Source organism: Drosophila subpulchrella, unplaced genomic scaffold (assembly GCF_014743375.2).
Source record: "Drosophila subpulchrella strain 33 F10 #4 breed RU33 unplaced genomic scaffold, RU_Dsub_v1.1 Primary Assembly Seq365, whole genome shotgun sequence".
NCBI lineage: Eukaryota > Metazoa > Arthropoda > Insecta > Diptera > Drosophilidae > Drosophila > Drosophila subpulchrella.
In genome coordinates, this window is record NW_023665585.1 from 2,321,099 (window position 1) to 2,341,854 (window position 20,756).

Here is a 20,756-nt window from a genome sequence, read left to right on the forward strand (position 1 = left end):
AACTGAAATCACTAATAACACCTACCTGACTCCCTTGAATCTTGTGATAGAAAAAACTGTGATATTATCCTGCCTTTCCTGCCGAAAGTTCTTGAGCGGTCAATTGCTAACCGAGTTGTGAGTTTTATGGATGCACACAATATTTTATCAGAGAAACAGTCTGGTTTTCGGAAGAACAGAAGTTGCACAACAGCTGTTTTAAAAATCACTGAAGATATTAGACTACAAATGGATTGATGCAATATTACTTTATTGACGCTTTTAGATTTTAGTAAGGCTTTTGACACGGTACCCTACGAAATTCTTTTAACTAAACTAAGCCGTCTTTATATGTTTTCAACCTCTGCAACAAGTTTTATATACTACTTATCTCAACGATCACAACTAGTAGCAACACAATCATCTATTCTGTCCGTAAAACGTGGTGTACCGCAGGGGTCCATTCTTGGACCTCTTTTGTTCAGTCTGTATGTTAATGATTTGCCAAATATTCTAACAAAATGTGACATGCACATGTATGCCGACGACGTCCAACTATATGTAAGCTGTCCTGTTAGCCAAATGTGAACAGTGTTAACAGTGAATTAGACATGGCTTGCAAATGGGCAGAGCGAAATAGATCATCCTAAAGCCCCCTCAAACCAAAATGCGTAATAATACATAACTGATATTTTAACACAGATCATCTGGAAAAACTTTCCTTAAATGGTCAACAATTAAACTATGTAGACAGAGCGAGCAACTTGGGGTTTACAATAAATTCCACTCTATCCTGGAGTAACCACGTAAATTGTACGATTGGGAAAATGTATGTGATACTTAGACAACTTAACGACACGAAAACCTTTTATCAACAAATTTAAAAATTATTGCGAAAACTAAGCTGACACCACTACTATTCTATGGAGTTGAAGTCTTTGGAAATTGTGACGCTTCTAGCCAGCACAAACTCCTTGTAGCCTTCAACAATGTAGCGAGATATATATTTAGTCGCAAGGGCACAGATCGAATCTCTGATGCAACTTTTAAAATTTTTGATATGCCGCTAAAAGTCTGGATCGAGTACAAAACACTTGTACTGTTGCACAAAGTAATAACAACTTACGAGCCAAAGTATCTCTTTAGCAAACTTAAATTCAGCCCTTCCAACAGAACAAACAATCTAATTTGTCAGAAAGTAAAACATGCCTATGCTGAGAAACACTTTTTTATCTGTGCTGTACGTTCTTGGAATAAACTACCACATCCATAAAAAACAATTAAGTCTGCCACGCAATTCAAAGCGAAATTACACACACATCTTCAAAACAGTTGTTCGTACCCAAAGGTACTCAACATGACCACACCTCATAACTCCGCGGTTCTACTTCCTACCTCTAGGAATAGGGCTCGTAATACACTATCTCAACTAGCAGCTAACCACGTTAGCTCAACCTCAGCGCAGTTCAGCATCGCCTGTGGTCCGGCATTGCAGTAACCATCGTTACCATTGCCGCGACGCGATCGTCCTGCAGGTGTCTACTTCGGTTAGGCACAAACATTGGTGACCCCGACGTGATCCTTTAACAACAAAGGATCACACTCAAGCAACCCCCTTCCCACTAAAGGAACTTCAGCTTCATCCAGCTTCACAGGATACGCTTCGTCTTCCAGCGTCACAGGAACTTCAGTTTAATCCAGCTTCACAGGATTCGCTTCTTCTTCCAGCGTCACAGGAACTTCAGCTTAATCCAGCTTCATAGGATACGCTTCTTCTTCCAGCGTCACAGGAACTTCAGCTTAATCCAGCTTCACAGGATTCGCTTCTTCTTCCAGCGTCACAGGAACTTCAGCTTCATCCAGCTTCACAGGATACGCTTCTTCTTCCAGCGTCACAGGAACTTCAGCTTAACCCAGCTTCACAGGATTCGCTTCTTCTTCCAGCGTCACAGGAACTTCAGCTTCATCCAGCTTAACAGGATACTCAGCTTCATCCAGCTTCACAGGATACTTAGCTTCATCCAGCTTCACAAGATTCTTTGTTTCCAAGACACACAATATGTCTACTTCATTCATTGAGGAAACAAGTCACACAAGAATCGATTTACACAATCGATTACTAGACACCCAAAACGAGCTGCAAGGGAAAATCCAACAGCTCATTAAGAATTATGGCAAGGATTCTGCCGACCGACGCCACCGAGACGGCTATTATTCCGGTAAGCTAACTCAGTTAAACGATCTCTGGCAGCAGTTTTGCGACCTAGATGAAGAAGTCCAGCAAGCGGCACTACCCACTGGAAGTGAGTACTCTTCACGACTAGTAGCACTTAAAGAGCTGGTCGAAAAATATCAGAATATCTTTCTGGACAACATGCCGACTGGAAGCGAGCTTCCGAAGGCCCCCAGACGAACTTCGACCAACATCAAGCTCGCAACAAGAGATCAAGTCAAAGGAGATTCCACAATTGACACGGTGATCCGACAGTTGCAGAGAAGATGCAACGAATTGGAGTCATCATTAACATTAGCCTCGAACGCCCCAACTGTCACCCCAGCCCTACAAAGGCACCTGGATCTCCATTGGGCGTTACTAAGGCAAGCCCACGACGAATTGGATAGCACACCTGGGGCCGCAGCTCTGGCAGAAGCAGAGCTAGCCCAATTCCACACATTATACGAGGAATACGAAATGAACCTGCTACGAGAAAACGAACGCTGCTTATGAGCCAACGAAAGATAAAAATCCGATGAATATAGAACCGACGTCTCATCAATTCAAAACCTACAAGAAGGCTGATTTTGGTTCAACATTTCTAAACTTAACCAAGAAAGATCTTAGTTTTGTTGCAGAACGTCCACATACCATAGACGTGCCAAATGATCAAATTCTACGAGGGCACAATTTCAGTCCCCACGGTAATGTAAATTTTATCGCAAAGGGGAGTGTTAAGCAGCATCAAGAAGATGTGAAGGACCTGAATCACAAACAGGAACCGCCGCAGTTGAAGGAAAGATCCCCCTTGGTCAATGATTTGTTAGGTGCTTTCTATACAATTCGGCCAAGGGCTGACCGACATCACGCCTTTAATTGAGGGTACCCCTCAATGGGGGGGAGAATGTTCGTACCCAAAGGTACTCAACATGACCACACTTCATAACTCCGCGGTTCTACTTCCTACCTCTAGGAATAGGGCTCGTAATACACTATCTCAACTAGCAGCTAACCACGTTAGCTCAACCTCAGCGCAGTTCAGCATCGCCTGTGGTCCGGCATTGCAGTAACCATCGTTACCATTGCCGCGACGCGATCGTCCTGCAGGTGTCTACTTCGGTTAGGCACAAACAACAGTATATAATTTAAGAATTCAATATTTCATATGTCATATGTCATAGCTTAAATGTCTTGTATTAGAACTATATAGTTAAGAAACTCTTATTATGTTCATAAAGTAAATTGAATTGTGACTAGCGCACTAATTTATAAGTATTCTTGTACTTGTAGCGTTAGGAAGAGTTAAAACAAAAAATAAAACTAATAAATAAAATAAAATAAATAAAAAAATTTTGATATTACTTTTTATTGACTGCTCCGATTTCAATAGTTTTTGATAATAAGAACAAACTGTAATTAAAATTTTTATAGCCGTTTATTGGCGTTAGATTAGGCGTGGCAACCTGCTAAAACAAACTTGAGCTGAGCAGGAAGCCCAAGAATCTGCATTCCAAGTCCTAGGTCTTATTGTTTCCAAGATCTCAGCGTTCATACGGACAGACGGACATGGCACTCGACTACAGCGTTCTTTCTTGTTTCAGTTTCAAAAGTTGTAGGGTAAGTTGACAAACTGATAAAAACACACTCTAACTCTATGCAGATGTGAACTTTTTTTATTTCTTTTTCAAGAAAGGTTGAAAATGTACATCAATTTAATACAAATTTAAGCTTAAATTAAACAAATGAAGTCTTTCATTTTTTAGTTCACAAAAATCCTCAAAAAATGATTGTTTTTAAGTTATCAGCTGTAAAAAAGACATAAGACATTGATGTCAACGAATACATACATTGTTAATACATTGTCGGCACTATAAGAGAAATCGGGTACAATTATTTGGAATTTTTGACGTGACGTCACATGTGAGATTTGACGATTCGTCACCTTTCCATACACTCCCCTAATTAATGGGTTTAAAAACGCTTCATTCTGTCTGTCGCGGGTCGAATGCGATACCGATACTCTAGTCTATTTTCTGATAGTTTGGTATTGTGCCTCTGTGGAGTAATCGGGCACAATAATATTAAGTTGTAATATGGCGCTCGTGATGAGTTTGTGGTTAAGCGTCAAGAAGTGTGGGAGGTTAAACTGCGGTAAGACGTTTTTTAGATAAGCTTTAGTTTGTAACCCCCACAGCATAAAATATACGTTGGTTATACAATTTTGGGCAGTGTTGTCAATGGCGCGTCCGCTTGTATTGTAGGCAACTCCCACACGATCAACGACAGAAGCTTTTTATTCGCATTTAGGAGGACTGGTGATTTTGCCGACTTGCGCTACTGGCTTTGGCATTTGGCGGCCATTAGTAAGAGAGTTGCAGGAACACGCTCAAGCGTAGGATACCGACCGCAGTGATTGGATTGGCAGACTGGTAGACTGTATTGGCGACTAGCGTTGGCGTTGGCATTTGGCGGCCATCTTGACAGCGTTGCCGGAATACGCCGTAGGCGTTGGAGCGGCTCTAAGTGATCCCCCGTCGGAGTGGAATAGCACCCTATCGACAGGTTAGCATTTGTGGCGCAGTCAGCGCAAAGACAGCGTTCACGCAACAGGTGTTGCTGGATTAGTGCCTGGACGAGATGATGCAACGTTCGCTAGAAGGAGTATACACTTTCGCAGAGCTGTACCACGAGCAATACTCATATGACGCCATTTTGCGCTACCGGTACCACGGTTCCACCGCATGGCTTAGGGCCACACAGTGAAGTGGCCGGCGGAACATCGGTGCGAGCGCCTTCACCAGGATACGGTGCTTGGGCGACGACTACTGGAGGATATGGAAGCTGGACTCCACGAAAGCTTCCCGAGCTGCCTACATTCGGAGGGAAGCCGGAGGACTGGCCAATCTTCTACAGCGCGTTTACGGAGACGACGCAAGTGTATGGTTTTACGGATCTGGAGAACAACCAGAGGCTACTGACGGCATTAAAGGATGACGCGCGTGAGACGGTGAAGTCGCTGTTGATTCATCCCAGCAATGCGAAAGCAGTAATGGAGCAGCTGCGTTTCAGATACGTCCGACCGGAGCAACTTATACGCAGCCAACTGTCTCAGCAGTTGTCCAATGTGTGAAGGCCGTGGACCTGGACAACATGCCATTTGGGACTGCCAACGATTCATCGAAGTCACACCCGCAGAGTTTTATGTGCTTGCGACGCGGGAATATGACTGGATCCTGCGCTGTGTCGCGGGAGTACCGTGTGAATGGATGCTGGAGGCAGCATCACCGTCTTCTTCAAGAAGCAAGCAATGAAGGCTTCAGGAGGCCACCACAGCGAGGCGGAAATTGGAGAAGCGTCAATCGGGTCCAACAGGCGGTTGGATTGAGGGAAGGCGTCCGAGTAAATAAGGAGCATCGTCATCTGTGGATGCTCAGGCGACGCCGGAAAGGAATTTAAGCTGTGTCGACGAGGATGGAGAACGAATACTGTTCCGTGAACTGCCGGTGACGCTATATGGAGGTGGGAAGCAGGTGGGTACGTACGCGCTGCTGGATTAAGGTTCCTCTGTGACCATGGTGGACAACGAGCTGATTGACGTCAGCTGAATGTCCAATGGCTTGGAGGTAGATCGACTAGAGAGCCTACTAACGTGGTACAATCCCACTGCCGCACTCTGGGCAACCGTTCTCCGTGTCGTGTCCCAAGCGCTTAAGGAAGCTTCGGAAGCAACCATGTCCAGTCAACGCCTGCGTGAGGTAAGAATCTTCCTGGTCGTGCTTCCTGTTTACCCAAGGCTCTATGCTGGGGATGAGCTGGTGCGTCCAGTGTCCCTTGCTGGAGTTGTCCCAGGCTGCCTGCCAGTTGTCGACGCTCTACGTCCTGGCACTCCTCTTCACCTCGGTCTTGGCTCTGTGGTCCGCCTGATCGCCTGCTAGAGCCGCGCGAATCTGCATCGTCCCACCCTTCCATCTGGTACCAGCGATGGCTTTAGCAGCAATGTTGGTGACCCTCTCTATCGCGGCCAGTGTCGATTTCCCTTTCCGGAAACCGTATTGGTGGGAAGAGAGTCCACCGGCATCCTCCATGGCAGCTTTAAGCCTTGTTGCAACGACCCTTTCGAAGACCTTGCCTATAGTGTCTAGCAGGCAGATGGGTCTATAAGAAGAGGCTTCATCCGTTGGTTTCCCTGACTTTGGCAGGAGCAGGAGTTTTTGGCACTTCCACCTGTCGGAGAAGCTCCCTTCCAGCAGGCACGTGTTGTAGAGCGACCCGCACCCGGATGGAGGGATAGCAGGGTCTTCACTGCATTGTTCGGATTCATATCCGGCCCAGGCGCCTTCCTGTTCTTCAAGATTCTTGCCACAGATAATATTTCCGTCTCCGTGACCGGATATATCGGGCTCCCAATTTGTCGCCTCCATCGGGGGATGCGATGGGGGCGGCCTTCTGGGAACAGCACTTGGATGGGTCGTTTTCCAGCTCGTCGCAGAGCTTGAGGTAGCTTTCCCTCTTGCTGTCCCGAATCGCCAGTTAGAGTGCCTTCTTTGCACTCCTAAAGCTCGAGTTGCAGGCTGGGAGGCTTGCGGTACCTCTCGCCCTTTGGACTAACCTCCTGGCTCGAAGGCAGGTCCTGCGCAAGCTAGCGATTTCCTCACTCCACCAGTACACTGGCGCGTGATGCTTCCGATAGGTCTTGCGCTGCTGCTTGCTTTGGTCACAGGCTTCCTCCAGTCTAGCTGCCAGCTTGTTCGCTGCTTCGTCTGCCGAGTCCAACGCAGAGACAGCCAATCCTTCCAGTGCACTGGCAAAGGTCTGTGGCCTAAAGGTGTCTTGGCGGTAGGCTTTTTTTTGGCCCGGTCGTCGGCTGACTTTGGCACGGTGGACCGCCAACTGCCAGCAGGATGGCCTCATGGTCGCTAGCCGTGAACACCTCGCCTATCCTCCATCGAGTGCTACGGGATAAGGAGCTGCTCGCGAACTATAGGTCGATAATTTAACCGGCCCCAGCTCTGTTGAAGGTGTGCTGGGAGCCCTCGTTCAACAGGACGATGTCCAGCGACGCAATAGCTTCGAGGATGGTGCGCCCCCTGGCGTTGGTATAGAGGGAGCCCCATTCCTCGGCATAGGCGTTAAAGTCGCCTCCGGTCACCACGTTGCTCCGTCCTCTCAGGTGGCTGCTCAGCTCGGCCAGGATCCTGCTAAAGGACGTCAGTGATAGACTGGGGGCCAGGTAGCAGCAGTAGAGCCATGTGACACCTACGTTCGCTATGACGAACCCCTCTACTGCCCTCATGTCCCGCATGGGTGGTGCACCCACAGTGCCGCCTTGCCTATGCGATCCGTGACCCAATCGTAACTGCTTTCCGCTCTGTAGGGCTCACTGAGTATCGCTACCTCAGAACCCAGCTCGCGCACCGTCTGCTTCAGGAGGTCCTGAGCGTCCCTGCAGTGGTTCAGGCTTAGCTGAATCAATTGCATGTCGGTCAAGGTCTCCCTGTCCCGCTGGTTGTGGCTGAGCAGAATCTGCTTCCTGCTTGGTGCCTGGTCTCCTTCTTTCCTGCCGCAGAGCAGAGGAAGCATGAAGGCTCCTTGCTGCACCTTGCTGCCTTGTGCCCTTGTTCACCACATCTTATGCAGCAATCGCTCCTATTCACTAGGCTCTTGCAGTTAACTGAAATATGCCCGAGTTCCAAGCATTTGAAGCATCTTGGGGGGCCTGTTCTTTCCCGGAGTAGGGCTTTCCCCAGGGAGTAGGGCAAACTGATTACTGTCGACTGCGACCCCGTGTAGCCTCGGCGCAGACTCCGGACTCTGATGCGCTCCTCATCGATGCCATACTGGCTCGCAATCGCAGCGCAGATTTCCTGCTCCGTCGCGATGGAGTCGATGTCTCGTATCTCCAAATCGAGCAGTTTAGTCTCGACCGACATGGCTCGCACTGACGCTGCGTCGCCTAGCACCCTCGCGATGCTCTCCTTCATGGCTTCTGCGCTTTCTGCGCTGCCTTTGGCCACCTCGAGGAGTAGGTTGCCGTTAATGGTGCCGCGTACGTTGGATACACAGTTTCCAAAGTCCGACAACTGTTTTTCTTCCCTTCGAGTCACCATGGCTAACACCTCGCTGTATGATTTCCCGCTCGCCTAGACAACGACAGCGTCGGGTCTAGGGCGACGCGTGGCGCTCGGCTTTTTCTTGACCACCTCCCACCCGGCGACCGGAATTGCGGTACTCACGGTCTTACTGGCGCCAGCGTGCGTCGCCTCTCTTTCTTGTGGCCCTTTTGGAGGGTTCTTACGGGTGCTCCTGGGAGCTTTGGCACTTTTCTTCTGCGTTGGGCTCGTGGATGGTGGGGCCAGTTGAGCTGCGGGTCCTCCTGCCACAGTCGGCTGGCTTATCCTTCGCCAAGGCTCCGTTTGCGCTGCAGCATCTCTCCTCCAGACAGGCGTTGTCTGCTGTTCCTTGTCGGCGCTCTGCAAGCTTCGAGAGCATTTCGAGCACACAATTGCAGCATCTTGCCCATTCTCCCTGATGCTGTCGTCCTTGCCGCCCTCTCTGTTCGCCTCTAGGATGTTCGTGTTTAGCGCCTTCATGCACACGAACGTCTCCCTCGAGATGACAGTTATATGGCGCGCCGTCTTGTCCATCATCTTGGTGGATATCTCCTGCAGAAGCTTCCCCAGCTCCAAGAGATCCTCAAGGCAGGTTGCCTTGTGGAAGGCCTTGCTCCTCTTGGCCGGCGTTGTCCTCTGCGAGTTTGCCGGGCTTGCAGGGTCACGCGTCCTCTTAGGGGTTTCCTTAGCTTCCTCAGTGCCTGCGATCAGCTAATCAACTTGGGTTGACGAAGGTGGCTGCGAGCGGGCGAGCTTGCTGCCCTTCCTAAATGCCGATGCAACTCCAGCGGTCCCCTCTTCCCTCGGATGGCGGGGAGATCTTACCACCACTGGTTTGCCCACGAAAGGGTTTTTAGCCTCCTCCATCTCAGGCTTCCCGGTTTGCTCGACGGAGGCTCCCGCGCTGGCCACAGATTTCCCCTTGGCTTACGATGGGGGATATAACGCCCATTTTCGGTTGGAACTTAGCCCGATCCTTGGCCTTCTGCCTTTTCCCTGAACCCGGGTGCCAGAATTTGGAGAATTTCGAATATTCAAAAATTCAAAAATTTAGACAGGGCCCGCGTTTATGGCGCTTTCCAACACTATGTGCTGTTAAGCGCGGCGATCTACGCTGTTAAGCTCCTACGCCCCGCGTTATTCAACAGAGGGAAAAAACGCGCGGGTGGCAGCTTGTGGATGCTGTGCGCGTGAGAGAGATTTTCGTGGTGAAAGACTCTCACCCGATGGGCGCGGGAGAGGATCCCCCCTGGCCCACGAACCGATAGCAGCCTCACCAGTCCAAGACTTGGGGATACGTTCGGAGGTACCGCCGGAACAGTGCCCTGGTACGCACCTCTGTCCCGGAGTGTCTCACACTATACACAGTACACAAGGTAACGACCGTCGCTACACTGACTTTAAACGAGACAACTTTAGAGCACCCTCGACTATACAACCGCCTTGCTTCACGTCTCAGTCTGCCATCCAGTGGAGCATGTGTTGAGAAACGTGTATGCCGTTTCCAACTTGAGTTTGCCGATGCAGAGCCTGCATCGAAGTGAGAACAAGGACGCTCGATTACTAATAAAGCCCTACGAGAATGCAATACCGAAGCTGCTTATTGGATTGGACCATGGGCCCTTAGGATTGTCATCGAGAACGAGACGGTTCGCCAGGGAAGGATCGTATGCGGCCGCAACCGAACTTGGATGGGCTGTTTTTGGTCTTGTAGGAGAACGACGAGAACGTCGGAACGTGGAACGCATGGTCGAGGCCTACTTCAAGATCGAGAATCTTGGTGTGAAGGCGGCGCCCGCGGTTGCAGCCAGCGACAACGTGAGGGCCCAGCAGATCTTGGAGGACACTGCGGTGCGAGTTGGCCGTCGATACCAGACGGGATTATTATGGATGATGGATCACATTGTGCTGCCACGTAGCTATGATATGGCGCACAATCGGCTAATCAATATCGAGAAGAAAATGAAGCGAGACCGGCAGTTTTCCCAGGAATATTAACGGCTCATAAAGGTCTACGTCGTCAAAGGATACGCTAGGCGTTTGTAACGACCTGAGATAGCTATGAATAGCGATAACGCATGGAACTTGCCTCATTTTGGAATGGAGAATCCCAACAAGCCGGGAAAGATTCGACTGGTATTCGATGCGGTGCCACGAGTCGGAGAAGTGTCATTGAATACTGCGCAGTGACACAACACTTTAAGCCCTTGGCATCTATTCCCCTCCAATTCAGGGAAGGTGCTATCGGAGTCTGCAGTGACATCAAGGAGATGTTCTACCAGGTGCTGATCCGACATGAAGATAGATGTGCGCAACGATTCTTGTGGAGAGTCGGGGGTGACCAACGAGATCCCGAACCGATCCTCACCGAGTGAGGCGCATCATGTAAAGACTGTGAATGCCAGGCGATTCCTGGATTCGTATCACTGAACGGTCAAGGCCATCGTGGATTACCATTACGTAGACGACTATGTGGACAGTTTCGCCTCGGATAACGATGCGATTAAAGTATCTACCCGAGTGCAGGAAATACATGCGGAAGGCGGATTCGAGCTGTGTAAGTTTTCGTCTAGTTCGCCCAGAATATTGGATGGGGCGAGGCCGAGCAGAAGATTTTGGGAATACGGTGGCAGCCAGCCACGGCCGACTTCAGGTTTCGAGTGAAGTACCACAAAGGTGCTAGATGGAAATAGAGTTGCCACAAAAAGGGAATTCTTGAGCATGGTTATGTCGACGTTTGACCCTTTGGGATTCCTGCGAGAGGTCTGGAGAAGGACGATTCCAAGGGACGAGCCACTACCGGCTGAAATGTATAACGCCTTTATGGATTGGCGTAGGGAGATGGAGAAAGTGGAACACTTAAGGAGCCCACGTCATTATTTTGGATCTAGGACTTAACGTGATTATGGATGCGAGTCAGTCGGCATTCGCGGCGGTGATCTAATGGAGGATCACGTATGAGGATGGCGACATGCAAGTGAGGTTCGTGTGTGCACCGATGCGAACGATGACGATTCTACGGTTGGAGCTTCAGGCAGCAGTTCAAGGAAGACGATTGATGGACACCGCCAGGCAGGACCACAGTCGTGTTTTGGACAGACTCGAAGACAGTGCTGCTGATTTGCAGCACGCACAGGCGCTCCAAACAGTTCGTAGGGACTAGAGTAGCTGAAATTCTGGAGTCAACCAAGAGCTGGCCAGGATCTGCACGCGGCGACGAAGAGGATGCAGAGGATGAAGAAGAGATGCCGAGTGAGTTTGTGCTTGTCGGAGCCAGTGATACGTTTATATCATTGCAGAGGTTCTCAAACTACAGGCGATTTGTGAGGACTACGGCCTGGGTCCCCCAAGGTTCACGCGTCGATACCATGGACAACGGGATGAGCTTGAGAGCTACGGGCTCACTTAGGCTGAGTGTGAAGCAGCTAAGAATTTGTTAGTCCGCAGAGTGCGAGGCGTTCCCGGATGAGATGCGGACCGCAGAGAACGGAATGTAATTCGCTAAAGAGGCCAGTTATACTTTCGCACCGGCACAGTCTCACGGAGATGATTGTGCGCGATGCCCACGTAAGGATGAAGCATTAAAACTTGGATGCTAAGATCACGGATATCCGGACCATGTTCTAGGTCACGAGACTGCGGAGAGTGATTCGCCAGGTGATTTCTGGATGCAGCCAGTGTAAGCTGCAGAGAGCGCGGCCGATGGCGCCGATAATGGGACCCCTGCCAGAGGATCGTCTGAAGGCCAATGGTTGGCCGTTCAAGAGTACCGGTCTGGATTATTTTGGACCACTGCTAGTCACCGTAGCCAGGCACCAGGAGAAGCGATGGATGGCCTTGTTTACGTGTCTGACGACCAGGGCGATTCATCTAGAACTGTCATCAGGAATTTAATTTGCCGTCGAAGGCCAGTACATAGACTGCGCAGCGACAACGGCAAACAATTCGTTGAAGCGGACAGGGAGGCGAAGAGATTTGCGGAGGTGTTCGAGCCCGAGAGAATCCAGACGGAGCTGTCATGTAAGGGCATTGAATGGACCTTTAATTGCCCATCGAATCCTTCAGAGGGCGGAATCTGAGAGCTAAGGGTGCGGTGCGTGAAGAGGTTGCTGCGTCACACAGTGAAGGAAGTGGCGCCGAAGGAGCACGTCTTGGAGAGTTTCCTAATAGAGGCGGAGAATACTGTTAATTTTTGTCCGCTCATTCACCTGCCAGGAAGCCCCTCTTATGCCGAATGATCTGCCCAAGGCAGCAGCTTGTCTGCCAGATACCCCCAGCTTGGATGGAAGCATTGTAAAGGAAGAAGCCACAAGGAAGCAGTGACACATTACCTGGACGCTGAGGAACCGTTTCTGGAAGAGGTGGGTCTTAAGTACCTGCCCACTCTGACACGGAGATAGAAGTAGTGCGGCAGAGCCGATTCGTCAAGGAGACATCATCTTCCTTTGTGACCCAGCTGTACCGCGTCGAGACTGGCGGAAAGGCGTCGTGGAGGAAGCCTTTGCTGAAGTGGATGGAGATAAGTCTCGCTGAATAATGTGCCCCGCTTCAAGGTTTGCGATTTTGGGTTTGAGTGAAGATGTTCTTCACGGAGGTGGGGATGTCGCGGGTAGAATGCGATACCGATAATTTTGTCTAGTATTTTCTCAAAGTTTGTTATTGTGCTCCTATGAAGTAATCGGGCACAATAATATGGCGCTCGTGGTGAGTTTGTGGTTAAGCGTCATGAAGTGTGGAAGGTGAAGCTGCTGTGAGCTGTTTCTTAGACTAAGTTTGAATTGTTATTGAGTTTGTAACCCCCACAGAACAAAATATGCGTTGGATATACAACTCTGGGGAGTAGGCAATTCCCACACGATCGACGACACTGTTTGTTACATGCCTCTTGACGAATCTAGTATACGCTTTTAATCTACGAGTAACGGGTATAAATAGTACTTAAAACTATAAAAAAAAAACAGAAACACCGTATAATAGGTAAACACAAGCTAAACCAGAGAAACCCAAATGGGCTTAGGCTAGTTTTTTTTTGAGTAATTTCCGCCATTGCTGGTTCACTTCATGACCCTTAAAATGTTTCCCAGTGTTATTTTCGTATCGATTCGCCGACTAATGCAATAAACACAAGTATTTACTTGTAGCGTAAGAATAAAACAAAATAAATTATAGAAAAATAATATGATATCCAAACATTCATGTTGGATGCATTAAAGCAGCTCTGTCAGTCTGTCAGTCTGTCAGTCTGTCAGTCTGTCAGTCTGTCAGTCTGTCAGTCTGTCAGTCTGTCAGTCTGTCAGTCTGTCAGTCTGTCAGTCTGTCAGTCTGTCAGTCTGTCAGTCTGTCAGTCTGTCAGTCTGTCAGTCTGTCAGTCTGTCAGTCTGTCAGTCTGTCAGTCTGTCAGTCTGTCAGTCTGTCAGTCTGTCAGTCTGTCAGTCTGTCAGTCTGTCAGTCTGTCAGTCTGTCAGTCTGTCAGTCTGTCAGTCTGTCAGTCTGTCAGTCTGTCAGTCTGTCAGTCTGTCAGTCTGTCAGTCTGTCAGTCTGTCAGTCTGTCAGTCTGTCAGTCTGTCAGTCTGTCAGTCTGTCAGTCTGTCAGTCTGTCAGTCTGTCAGTCTGTCAGTCTGTCAGTCTGTCAGTCTGTCAGTCTGTCAGTCTGTCAGTCTGTCAGTCTGTCAGTCTGTCAGTCTGTCAGTCTGTCAGTCTGTCAGTCTGTCAGTCTGTCAGTCTGTCAGTCTGTCAGTCTGTCAGTCTGTCAGTCTGTCAGTCTGTCAGTCTGTCAGTCTGTCAGTCTGTCAGTCTGTCAGTCTGTCAGTCTGTCAGTCTGTCAGTCTGTCAGTCTGTCAGTCTGTCAGTCTGTCAGTCTGTCAGTCTGTCAGTCTGTCAGTCTGTCAGTCTGTCAGTCTGTCAGTCTGTCAGTCTGTCAGTCTGTCAGTCTGTCAGTCTGTCAGTCTGTCAGTCTGTCAGTCTGTCAGTCTGTCAGTCTGTCAGTCTGTCAGTCTGTCAGTCTGTCAGTCTGTCAGTCTGTCAGTCTGTCAGTCTGTCAGTCTGTCAGTCTGTCAGTCTGTCAGTCTGTCAGTCTGTCAGTCTGTCAGTCTGTCAGTCTGTCAGTCTGTCAGTCTGTCAGTCTGTCAGTCTGTCAGTCTGTCAGTCTGTCAGTCTGTCAGTCTGTCAGTCTGTCAGTCTGTCAGTCTGTCAGTCTGTCAGTCTGTCAGTCTGTCAGTCTGTCAGTCTGTCAGTCTGTCAGTCTGTCAGTCTGTCAGTCTGTCAGTCTGTCAGTCTGTCAGTCTGTCAGTCTGTCAGTCTGTCAGTCTGTCAGTCTGTCAGTCTGTCAGTCTGTCAGTCTGTCAGTCTGTCAGTCTGTCAGTCTGTCAGTCTGTCAGTCTGTCAGTCTGTCAGTCTGTCAGTCTGTCAGTCTGTCAGTCTGTCAGTCTGTCAGTCTGTCAGTCTGTCAGTCTGTCAGTCTGTCAGTCTGTCAGTCTGTCAGTCTGTCAGTCTGTCAGTCTGTCAGTCTGTCAGTCTGTCAGTCTGTCAGTCTGTCAGTCTGTCAGTCTGTCAGTCTGTCAGTCTGTCAGTCTGTCAGTCTGTCAGTCTGTCAGTCTGTCAGTCTGTCAGTCTGTCAGTCTGTCAGTCTGTCAGTCTGTCAGTCTGTCAGTCTGTCAGTCTGTCAGTCTGTCAGTCTGTCAGTCTGTCAGTCTGTCAGTCTGTCAGTCTGTCAGTCTGTCAGTCTGTCAGTCTGTCAGTCTGTCAGTCTGTCAGTCTGTCAGTCTGTCAGTCTGTCAGTCTGTCAGTCTGTCAGTCTGTCAGTCTGTCAGTCTGTCAGTCTGTCAGTCTGTCAGTCTGTCAGTCTGTCAGTCTGTCAGTCTGTCAGTCTGTCAGTCTGTCAGTCTGTCAGTCTGTCAGTCTGTCAGTCTGTCAGTCTGTCAGTCTGTCAGTCTGTCAGTCTGTCAGTCTGTCAGTCTGTCAGTCTGTCAGTCTGTCAGTCTGTCAGTCTGTCAGTCTGTCAGTCTGTCAGTCTGTCAGTCTGTCAGTCTGTCAGTCTGTCAGTCTGTCAGTCTGTCAGTCTGTCAGTCTGTCAGTCTGTCAGTCTGTCAGTCTGTCAGTCTGTCAGTCTGTCAGTCTGTCAGTCTGTCAGTCTGTCAGTCTGTCAGTCTGTCAGTCTGTCAGTCTGTCAGTCTGTCAGTCTGTCAGTCTGTCAGTCTGTCAGTCTGTCAGTCTGTCAGTCTGTCAGTCTGTCAGTCTGTCAGTCTGTCAGTCTGTCAGTCTGTCAGTCTGTCAGTCTGTCAGTCTGTCAGTCTGTCAGTCTGTCAGTCTGTCAGTCTGTCAGTCTGTCAGTCTGTCAGTCTGTCAGTCTGTCAGTCTGTCAGTCTGTCAGTCTGTCAGTCTGTCAGTCTGTCAGTCTGTCAGTCTGTCAGTCTGTCAGTCTGTCAGTCTGTCAGTCTGTCAGTCTGTCAGTCTGTCAGTCTGTCAGTCTGTCAGTCTGTCAGTCTGTCAGTCTGTCAGTCTGTCAGTCTGTCAGTCTGTCAGTCTGTCAGTCTGTCAGTCTGTCAGTCTGTCAGTCTGTCAGTCTGTCAGTCTGTCAGTCTGTCAGTCTGTCAGTCTGTCAGTCTGTCAGTCTGTCAGTCTGTCAGTCTGTCAGTCTGTCAGTCTGTCAGTCTGTCAGTCTGTCAGTCTGTCAGTCTGTCAGTCTGTCAGTCTGTCAGTCTGTCAGTCTGTCAGTCTGTCAGTCTGTCAGTCTGTCAGTCTGTCAGTCTGTCAGTCTGTCAGTCTGTCAGTCTGTCAGTCTGTCAGTCTGTCAGTCTGTCAGTCTGTCAGTCTGTCAGTCTGTCAGTCTGTCAGTCTGTCAGTCTGTCAGTCTGTCAGTCTGTCAGTCTGTCAGTCTGTCAGTCTGTCAGTCTGTCAGTCTGTCAGTCTGTCAGTCTGTCAGTCTGTCAGTCTGTCAGTCTGTCAGTCTGTCAGTCTGTCAGTCTGTCAGTCTGTCAGTCTGTCAGTCTGTCAGTCTGTCAGTCTGTCAGTCTGTCAGTCTGTCAGTCTGTCAGTCTGTCAGTCTGTCAGTCTGTCAGTCTGTCAGTCTGTCAGTCTGTCAGTCTGTCAGTCTGTCAGTCTGTCAGTCTGTCAGTCTGTCAGTCTGTCAGTCTGTCAGTCTGTCAGTCTGTCAGTCTGTCAGTCTGTCAGTCTGTCAGTCTGTCAGTCTGTCAGTCTGTCAGTCTGTCAGTCTGTCAGTCTGTCAGTCTGTCAGTCTGTCAGTCTGTCAGTCTGTCAGTCTGTCAGTCTGTCAGTCTGTCAGTCTGTCAGTCTGTCAGTCTGTCAGTCTGTCAGTCTGTCAGTCTGTCAGTCTGTCAGTCTGTCAGTCTGTCAGTCTGTCAGTCTGTCAGTCTGTCAGTCTGTCAGTCTGTCAGTCTGTCAGTCTGTCAGTCTGTCAGTCTGTCAGTCTGTCAGTCTGTCAGTCTGTCAGTCTGTCAGTCTGTCAGTCTGTCAGTCTGTCAGTCTGTCAGTCTGTCAGTCTGTCAGTCTGTCAGTCTGTCAGTCTGTCAGTCTGTCAGTCTGTCAGTCTGTCAGTCTGTCAGTCTGTCAGTCTGTCAGTCTGTCAGTCTGTCAGTCTGTCAGTCTGTCAGTCTGTCAGTCTGTCAGTCTGTCAGTCTGTCAGTCTGTCAGTCTGTCAGTCTGTCAGTCTGTCAGTCTGTCAGTCTGTCAGTCTGTCAGTCTGTCAGTCTGTCAGTCTGTCAGTCTGTCAGTCTGTCAGTCTGTCAGTCTGTCAGTCTGTCAGTCTGTCAGTCTGTCAGTCTGTCAGTCTGTCAGTCTGTCAGTCTGTCAGTCTGTCAGTCTGTCAGTCTGTCAGTCTGTCAGTCTGTCAGTCTGTCAGTCTGTCAGTCTGTCAGTCTGTCAGTCTGTCAGTCTGTCAGTCTGTCAGTCTGTCAGTCTGTCAGTCTGTCAGTCTGTCAGTCTGTCAGTCTGTCAGTCTGTCAGTCTGTCAGTCTGTCAGTCTGTCAGTCTGTCAGTCTGTCAGTCTGTCAGTCTGTCAGTCTGTCAGTCTGTCAGTCTGTCAGTCTGTCAGTCTGTCAGTCTGTCAGTCTGTCAGTCTGTCAGTCTGTCAGTCTGTCAGTCTGTCAGTCTGTCAGTCTGTCAGTCTGTCAGTCTGTCAGTCTGTCAGTCTGTCAGTCTGTCAGTCTGTCAGTCTGTCAGTCTGTCAGTCTGTCAGTCTGTCAGTCTGTCAGTCTGTCAGTCTGTCAGTCTGTCAGTCTGTCAGTCTGTCAGTCTGTCAGTCTGTCAGTCTGTCAGTCTGTCAGTCTGTCAGTCTGTCAGTCTGTCAGTCTGTCAGTCTGTCAGTCTGTCAGTCTGTCAGTCTGTCAGTCTGTCAGTCTGTCAGTCTGTCAGTCTGTCAGTCTGTCAGTCTGTCAGTCTGTCAGTCTGTCAGTCTGTCAGTCTGTCAGTCTGTCAGTCTGTCAGTCTGTCAGTCTGTCAGTCTGTCAGTCTGTCAGTCTGTCAGTCTGTCAGTCTGTCAGTCTGTCAGTCTGTCAGTCTGTCAGTCTGTCAGTCTGTCAGTCTGTCAGTCTGTCAGTCTGTCAGTCTGTCAGTCTGTCAGTCTGTCAGTCTGTCAGTCTGTCAGTCTGTCAGTCTGTCAGTCTGTCAGTCTGTCAGTCTGTCAGTCTGTCAGTCTGTCAGTCTGTCAGTCTGTCAGTCTGTCAGTCTGTCAGTCTGTCAGTCTGTCAGTCTGTCAGTCTGTCAGTCTGTCAGTCTGTCAGTCTGTCAGTCTGTCAGTCTGTCAGTCTGTCAGTCTGTCAGTCTGTCAGTCTGTCAGTCTGTCAGTCTGTCAGTCTGTCAGTCTGTCAGTCTGTCAGTCTGTCAGTCTGTCAGTCTGTCAGTCTGTCAGTCTGTCAGTCTGTCAGTCTGTCAGTCTGTCAGTCTGTCAGTCTGTCAGTCTGTCAGTCTGTCAGTCTGTCAGTCTGTCAGTCTGTCAGTCTGTCAGTCTGTCAGTCTGTCAGTCTGTCAGTCTGTCAGTCTGTCAGTCTGTCAGTCTGTCAGTCTGTCAGTCTGTCAGTCTGTCAGTCTGTCAGTCTGTCAGTCTGTCAGTCTGTCAGTCTGTCAGTCTGTCAGTCTGTCAGTCTGTCAGTCTGTCAGTCTGTCAGTCTGTCAGTCTGTCAGTCTGTCAGTCTGTCAGTCTGTCAGTCTGTCAGTCTGTCAGTCTGTCAGTCTGTCAGTCTGTCAGTCTGTCAGTCTGTCAGTCTGTCAGTCTGTCAGTCTGTCAGTCTGTCAGTCTGTCAGTCTGTCAGTCTGTCAGTCTGTCAGTCTGTCAGTCTGTCAGTCTGTCAGTCTGTCAGTCTGTCAGTCTGTCAGTCTGTCAGTCTGTCAGTCTGTCAGTCTGTCAGTCTGTCAGTCTGTCAGTCTGTCAGTCTGTCAGTCTGTCAGTCTGTCAGTCTGTCAGTCTGTCAGTCTGTCAGTCTGTCAGTCTGTCAGTCTGTCAGTCTGTCAGTCTGTCAGTCTGTCAGTCTGTCAGTCTGTCAGTCTGTCAGTCTGTCAGTCTGTCAGTCTGTCAGTCTGTCAGTCTGTCAGTCTGTCAGTCTGTCAGTCTGTCAGTCTGTCAGTCTGTCAGTCTGTCAGTCTGTCAGTCTGTCAGTCTGTCAGTCTGTCAGTCTGTCAGTCTGTCAGTCTGTCAGTCTGTCAGTCTGTCAGTCTGTCAGTCTGTCAGTCTGTCAGTCTGTCAGTCTGTCAGTCTGTCAGTCTGTCAGTCTGTCAGTCTGTCAGTCTGTCAGTCTGTCAGTCTGTCAGTCTGTCAGTCTGTCAGTCTGTCAGTCTGTCAGTCTGTCAGTCTGTCAGTCTGTCAGTCTGTCAGTCTGTCAGTCTGTCAGTCTGTCAGTCTGTCAGTCTGTCAGTCTGTCAGTCTGTCAGTCTGTCAGTCTGTCAGTCTGTCAGTCTGTCAGTCTGTCAGTCTGTCAGTCTGTCAGTCTGTCAGTCTGTCAGTCTGTCAGTCTGTCAGTCTGTCAGTCTGTCAGTCTGTCAGTCTGTCAGTCTGTCAGTCTGTCAGTCTGTCAGTCTGTCAGTCTGTCAGTCTGTCAGTCTGTCAGTCTGTCAGTCTGTCAGTCTGTCAGTCTGTCAGTCTGTCAGTCTGTCAGTCTGTCAGTCTGTCAGTCTGTCAGTCTGTCAGTCTGTCAGTCTGTCAGTCTGTCAGTCTGTCAGTCTGTCAGTCTGTCAGTCTGTCAGTCTGTCAGTCTGTCAGTCTGTCAGTCTGTCAGTCTGTCAGTCTGTCAGTCTGTCAGTCTGTCAGTCTGTCAGTCTGTCAGTCTGTCAGTCTGTCAGTCTGTCAGTCTGTCAGTCTGTCAGTCTGTCAGTCTGTCAGTCTGTCAGTCTGTCAGTCTGTCAGTCTGTCAGTCTGTCAGTCTGTCAGTCTGTCAGTCTGTCAGTCTGTCAGTCTGTCAGTCTGTCAGTCTGTCAGTCTGTCAGTCTGTCAGTCTGTCAGTCTGTCAGTCTGTCAGTCTGTCAGTCTGTCAGTCTGTCAGTCTGTCAGTCTGTCAGTCTGTCAGTCTGTCAGTCTGTCAGTCTGTCAGTCTGTCAGTCTGTCAGTCTGTCAGTCTGTCAGTCTGTCAGTCTGTCAGTCTGTCAGTCTGTCAGTCTGTCAGTCTGTCAGTCTGTCAGTCTGTCAGTCTGTCAGTCTGTCAGTCTGTCAGTCTGTCAGTCTGTCAGTCTGTCAGTCTGTCAGTCTGTCAGTCTGTCAGTCTGTCAGTCTGTCAGTCTGTCAGTCTGTCAGTCTGTCAGTCTGTCAGTCTGTCAGTCTGTCAGTCTGTCAGTCTGTCAGTCTGTCAGTCTGTCAGTCTGTCAGTCTGTCAGTCTGTCAGTCTGTCAGTCTGTCAGTCTGTCAGTCTGTCAGTCTGTCAGTCTGTCAGTCTGTCAGTCTGTCAGTCTGTCAGTCTGTCAGTCTGTCAGTCTGTCAGTCTGTCAGTCTGTCAGTCTGTCAGTCTGTCAGTCTGTCAGTCTGTCAGTCTGTCAGTCTGTCAGTCTGTCAGTCTGTCAGTCTGTCAGTCTGTCAGTCTGTCAGTCTGTCAGTCTGTCAGTCTGTCAGTCTGTCAGTCTGTCAGTCTGTCAGTCTGTCAGTCTGTCAGTCTGTCAGTCTGTCAGTCTGTCAGTCTGTCAGTCTGTCAGTCTGTCAGTCTGTCAGTCTGTCAGTCTGTCAGTCTGTCAGTCTGTCAGTCTGTCAGTCTGTCAGTCTGTCAGTCTGTCAGTCTGTCAGTCTGTCAGTCTGTCAGTCTGTCAGTCTGTCAGTCTGTCAGTCTGTCAGTCTGTCAGTCTGTCAGTCTGTCAGTCTGTCAGTCTGTCAGTCTGTCAGTCTGTCAGTCTGTCAGTCTGTCAGTCTGTCAGTCTGTCAGTCTGTCAGTCTGTCAGTCTGTCAGTCTGTCAGTCTGTCAGTCTGTCAGTCTGTCAGTCTGTCAGTCTGTCAGTCTGTCAGTCTGTCAGTCTGTCAGTCT